The sequence below is a fragment of the Oncorhynchus nerka genome, linkage group LG22 (assembly GCF_034236695.1).
Source record: "Oncorhynchus nerka isolate Pitt River linkage group LG22, Oner_Uvic_2.0, whole genome shotgun sequence".
Taxonomy (NCBI): domain Eukaryota; kingdom Metazoa; phylum Chordata; class Actinopteri; order Salmoniformes; family Salmonidae; genus Oncorhynchus; species Oncorhynchus nerka.
This window is the reverse complement of record NC_088417.1, coordinates 68,024,675-68,030,674: the sequence shown is the minus strand read 5'-3', so window position 1 is coordinate 68,030,674 and position 6,000 is coordinate 68,024,675. Positions and strand designations below refer to the sequence as shown.

Below are 6,000 nucleotides of genomic sequence, written 5' to 3'. Positions count from 1 at the left end.
TTAGCAGTCTAATGGCTTGGGGATATAAACTATTATTGAGGCTATCGGTGTCAGACTTGATACACCGGCACCACTTGCCATAAGGAAGCAGGGAGAGCTGTCTAATGGCTTGGGTGGCTGGAGTCTTTAACGATTTTCCAGCCTTTCCATTCACACCGCCTAATATCAAATCAAATTCTGGATGGCAGGGAGCTCGGCCCCAGTGAAGTACTGGGCTGTCCGCACCTCCCTCTGTAGGGCCATGCGATCGAGGTGCTGTTGCCATACCAAGCAGTGATGCAGTCAGTCAAGATGCTCTCAAAGGTGCAGATGTAGAACTTTTTGAGGATTTGAGGGACCTAACCTTTTCAACTGCAGCCCCATCGATGTGGTGGGGGGCTCCCCTGTAGTGCTTACATTACATCACTAAAAATAACACAATAACAAGTGACAACATTTTGTGCACAGTAATAGTTAGTTTCAGGTTTGAGGCTAGGGCTAGGTTGTGCATACACGTTGGGCAGGATGTGTGTCTGTCTAACGTACAGACAGCCAGTGAAAGTGCTGTTCAAGACCTACTTCCTCCTAACGCCACAACAATACAGTTTTAGCTATTTTCACTACAAAATAGCTTTTTTTTTATTGCTAGTACAAGTGCTTTACAACCACTGTTATTACCTCAGGCGAAAAGGTATTTATGGTCAATCACACAAAACCAGAAAACATTGAAAAACAGTGACTACATTTAGATTCTCAATATAAATAAACAAAACATAAAACATTTAAAACCATTAGTTGATGACTAATGGGAAAAATGACTAAACATGCAAAGAATGATCAATAATTACTAAATAACATGCAAGTACAATCAAGTAACAGATTCTTCCATTCATTTGTAAAAAAAAAAATAAGAAAAATCTAATCTAATCAAATTGAACACCGATGTCTGCCTCAAGGTGTTAAATATGTATAAGAGAGCCAATAGTTGTTATTTAGTCTAGGCGCTTTGTATTGGGAAATGACCCGTTGGGAACAACAGGTAGTAAATGTAAAACAGTTTTACGGTACGTTTTTATAAATAACCCCTATTTACACACAACCCCCTACTAAAACACATCCTTTGACTCATTAGCTTGGCTGCCATTGTTCTGAATGGGCATTTTTACAATTGCTTTGTTTGTGTTAATGTTGAATGAGTGGCCTTAGTTGGAGCTGTGCCCTGCCCTGCTTCGTGTTCTTATAAACGGACAGGCAGAGCCGTAAAAGCAGGCCTGTGACTCAGGACTCAGAAGGATCAGAGTTGGACTGGACTGTTCTTTGATGACTGGTCTTCAAGCTCTGGGGAGAAGTGCTGAAGTCAGCATCATACAGGCTTGAGCATCATAACAGACCACAGTCTGATGCTACATTATACAAAACACTCATGATGCTGACTAAGATCAGACAGGAATTGTGCTGTTATATCAAGGCATACAACATAATTGTTGTTTGTGGCTGAATTCATCAGCAAGGCTAAAATCATCACAGAATAAAACAAACTGATTCATAAATAGATGAGTAGCTCCACAGCTTGGACATGAACATATGAAGCCAAGTTTTGATGGCCGGGTGGGTTGTCTAGGCCTAGCAGGGAACAGGAGACGAAAACAAATGAATCAGGGATGAATATAGCAGGAAGCAGCATGTCGTGCGAAGAGATCACACCAAACCGAAGGGCCCGACACACGACACCGGACCCAGAGTATTAATCTGACCCCCTACTTCACCCCCATCTCCCCCACTCTTATTCATCTGTACAATAAAATAAACACAGAGAACAGAACCCCGTGTACCAGTGGCCCTTCAGAGGCCCTCAATGTGCTACACAGTGCTTTCAGAAAGTATCCCCATCTCTTGACTTTTATCACATTTTGCTGTGTTACAGCCTGAATTTAAAATGTTAGACTGAATTTAAAATGTTAGACTGAATTTAAAAAATAAGCTTATTATGCATGATGGTTGAACCAAAAGATTACATGTAACAAAAATGTTATGAAATTGGAAACTATTAAATATATATGTGAAATTAAATTCAACAATAATGTAAGTTGATGCTAATATTATGTAAAATATCTAATTATGTTTCCATATGATAACAATAGCCTAATATATGCAATATGCTGACACTATTGTCTTTTATTAACAGTTTCACTTAATCAACCTAATAATTATGTACACACCCCTCACTATTGTCATCTACTATTGCTTCTCTACATAACCTGATTCAAGCATTCATGACATTACCCTGAAGAAGGCACAGTGATGCCAAAACGGTGTTTTACCCATTAAATTATTGGGAGTTATATATAATATATATATATATATATATATATATATATATATATATATATATAATATATATATATATATATATATATATTATATATATATATATATATAGAGAGAGAGAGAGAGAGAGAGAGAGAGAGAGAGAGAGAGAGTGTGTGTGTGTTTGACTCTCTTTATTTAATTTTATAGCATGTAGTTCATTCACCATTAGTTTTCTCTGGATGTGTGCCAGCTCATGCTAAAATTAAATGTAAAAAAACAGACATTGAATAGCCATTTGACCATGGTGAAGTTATTAATTACTCTTTGGATGGTGTATCAATACACCCATTCACTAGAAAAATACAGGCGTCCTTCCTAACTCCGTTGCCGGAGATAATGAAGCAAATCCAATACAACATATTATGGAGTACCACTCTCCATATTTTCAAGCATAGCGGTGGCTGCATAATGTTATGGGTTGCTTGTAATCATTAAGGACTGGGGAGTTTTTCAGGATAAAAAATGAATGGAATGGAGCTAAGCATAAACCTGGTTCAGTCTGCTTTCCACCAGACACTGGGAGACCTAAACCATAAGGACAAACCTGGTTCAGTCTGCTTTCCACCAGACACTGGGAGACCTAAACCATAAGGACAAACCTCGTTCAGTCTGCTTTCCACCAGACACTGGGAGACCTAAACCATAAGGACAAACCTGGTTCAGTCTGCTTTCCACCAGACACTGGGAGACCTAAACCATAAGGACAAACCTGGTTCAGTCTGCTTTCCATCAGACACTGGGAGACCTAAACCATAAGCATAAACCTGGTTCAGTCTGCTTTCCACCAGACACTGGGAGACCTAAACCATAAGGACAAACACACTGGAGTTGCTTACCAGGACGACATTAAAATGTTCCCGAGTGGCCTAGTTAAAGTTTTTAAATTAAACAGGCTTAAAAATCTATGGCAATACTTAAAAATGGCTTTCTAGAAATGCTCAACAACCAACTTAACAGAGCTTGAAGAATTTCAGGTGTGCAAGGCTCTTAGAGACTTCCCCAGAAAGGCTCACCTCTGTAATCGCCGCAAAAGGTGATTCTAACATGTATTGACTCATGGATGTGAATACTTATGTAAATTAGATATTTCTGTATCTAATTAACAATAAATGTGCAATGATTTAAAAATAAAAAAATCTCACTTATTAGGGGGTATTGTGCTTAGATGGGTGAGAAAAGAATATTTAATACATTTTGAATTGTAACAACAAAATTTGGAGTAAGTCAAGGGGTATGAAAACTTTCTTAAGACACTATACGTATCACCTGTACCATATTTCCTACTGACCTCTAGCCATGTCGCTCTCAGAATAGAGCTTTTCTAGCCGCGAAGGTCTTTGCAGGTTAAACACAAATTAAATAAATAAAAAATATCACCTAATAACTTCCACTTAATAAGTAATATTATTTTCTGAGGTCCGATTGAGAGAAATCTGTCATTTGAGGAGAGCCAAGACACGTAATCATAATGAGAGGAGATGAGAAAACTGGCTCCCCGCTATGACTTGCATTAAACTTAACGACGCCGTTATAAAAACCGTCACCGCCAATCTGGCCCGCCATCCCTCACTCCCTCTCTCATGTCCTCCTAAATGAGGGATCTAACTGTGTTTCTCCTAGAGAGAGCTGGCCTGGCCGGCCATTGGCTTGATCAATGCCATCTTTGTGAGGGCTTTCTTAGGTGACCCGTCCTTCCCAGCCTTCATTCTCAGTAGCCAGTGACTAACAACTAACAACGTAAGGGGGAAAATCCTGTGGTCTGCCCTGTCGGCCCTCCCCCCACCACCCAGCCCTATCCAAAACCCTCAAACAACCCCACCCTCCCTGCAGAATGCATTAATAGGAAGAATTTGCTCATATTTCTTAAAGAGGCTCTGGCTATTTATAGGACCAGTGAGCATTCCGTGATGTAATCTATTAACCCTGGAATAAACATGAAGGGGTTCCACTCAAAGCCATTCATTTAACTTTGATTTGATTTTGGCCTCGCAAATAGAGTCTTGTGAGAGGTGAGTAGTCATCATAAGAATCAAATTGAACCTAAATGTAACTCATCACCTAGGCCTAAAATGCACCTTCATTTGGAACAATTACTTAGTATCTGGTCAAATTCTGATTGAATTACTGAGGAAATGTGGATAATTCTCTGTCAGATCTTTATAACTGGTCAGTTACTGATACCAACACAATTAGCCCAGGCACATCTCTCTCTCTCTCTCTCTCTCTCTGGAACCTCCGAGCACTCCCTCTGGGCAGGGCTCACAGGGCTAAGCCTACTGTGTATTGTTAGTTGGTCTCGGGGGCAGGAAAGGCCATCTGCATGGGCATTGTGCTGATAATGTGCTCCACACTGAGCGATGGACTCACATGGAAATGAGTGCTTTCTCATGGAGAGGACCCCTGTTCCCCCTTCTCCATCACGCTGACATTCACAGGGAGACCCCAGTCAGCCTGGATTTTCACCACAGCACCCCCAGCATATCAATGGACCTCTCACCAGTAGTCCCCTCCATTGACACCCAATCTGAAGGATTACTGAATTACAATACACTACATGTTACGGTGGCTGATTGACCGTGGTAATTCGATGGGCTTCAATCAAGGTGAATGATTATCAACCAGGGAATTCCTCTGCTGCTTTCAAGATAAACACAAATGTAAGTAAAGTATAGCTACAGTGTGTAAGTGTTACAAAACACACACGCACAGCTAACATGGACCAATGGTTCCCAAATGTTGTTTTATTTTTGCTGTGAAGGTGAACCACGTCAGCTTTCTCAAGCCACCGAGGAGGAGGACGTAGCCACAACGACTCAAACCTTTTACAAATCCCTGGCCTAGACCAGCCACGCTGTAGTCCACCAGACACTGAATCGGCACCTGAAACCTGACAATAAAATCATCAAGAACCTTTTCATTCCCACATGTGATCTGGCTGTTGTGTTGAACATCTCGCATAATCCGCCCATCTCGCCACCACCCTAGTCTAAACAGCCTAAACACACATCCTTACTAGAGACATCAACCATCCCTCAGGCTGGGGCTAGGGGTGAAATTAATATGGAATCACTGAGCTCTCATTACTGACGCTTATCTACCATGTTTAACTCAGGAAAACAACCAATCTATCCAGTTCTACTAAGGAACTTACAATGATGTGTGTGTGTTTCCTCCAATGGGTCTCTGGAATCCCAACCACACTGACTGGTCTCTTATCAGAGATAGGAGAGGGAATGTAACAAAAAAAAACATGCTGGCTATCTGATTACACCACAAGAGTCATCATTGAGACTTGGGGTGGGGGGGTGTTATGATGAGTCTGGTGTGCCATGCAGCTGTGGGACATCAGTTCACACAGGAAGTAGCATGATCTATCCACTGTGATTTGTTTATGAATGGTTTGGCAACAATAAACACGGATAGGCTGTGATGAAAGCTTCTGTATTTATGGTTGTGTAATGCTGGCATCTTTAGTGACCACACAAGGTCAGGATACCCGTTAAACATCCCATCCGAAAGTCGGCATCCTACACAGGGCAATGTCCCCAATCAATGCCCTGGAGCGTTGGGATATTTATTTTTGACCAGAGGAAAGAGTGCGTCCTACTGGCACACCAATACCACTTAAATCAGAAGAGTTCAATCAGAAGC

At 41.1% G+C, this 6,000-nt stretch overlaps 1 long non-coding RNA gene across 1 annotated transcript in view; it reads right to left on the bottom strand.

The window, feature by feature from the left end:
* Nucleotides 1-372: 372 nt before the first annotated feature.
* LOC115105540 (uncharacterized) overlaps nucleotides 373-6,000 on the bottom strand; it is a 28,167-nt gene continuing 22,539 nt past the window's right edge. Inside the window, exon 5 of the long non-coding RNA XR_010460543.1 lies at nucleotides 373-1,317. This is a non-coding gene — a long non-coding RNA (uncharacterized LOC115105540). The remainder of the gene's footprint in view (nucleotides 1,318-6,000) is intronic.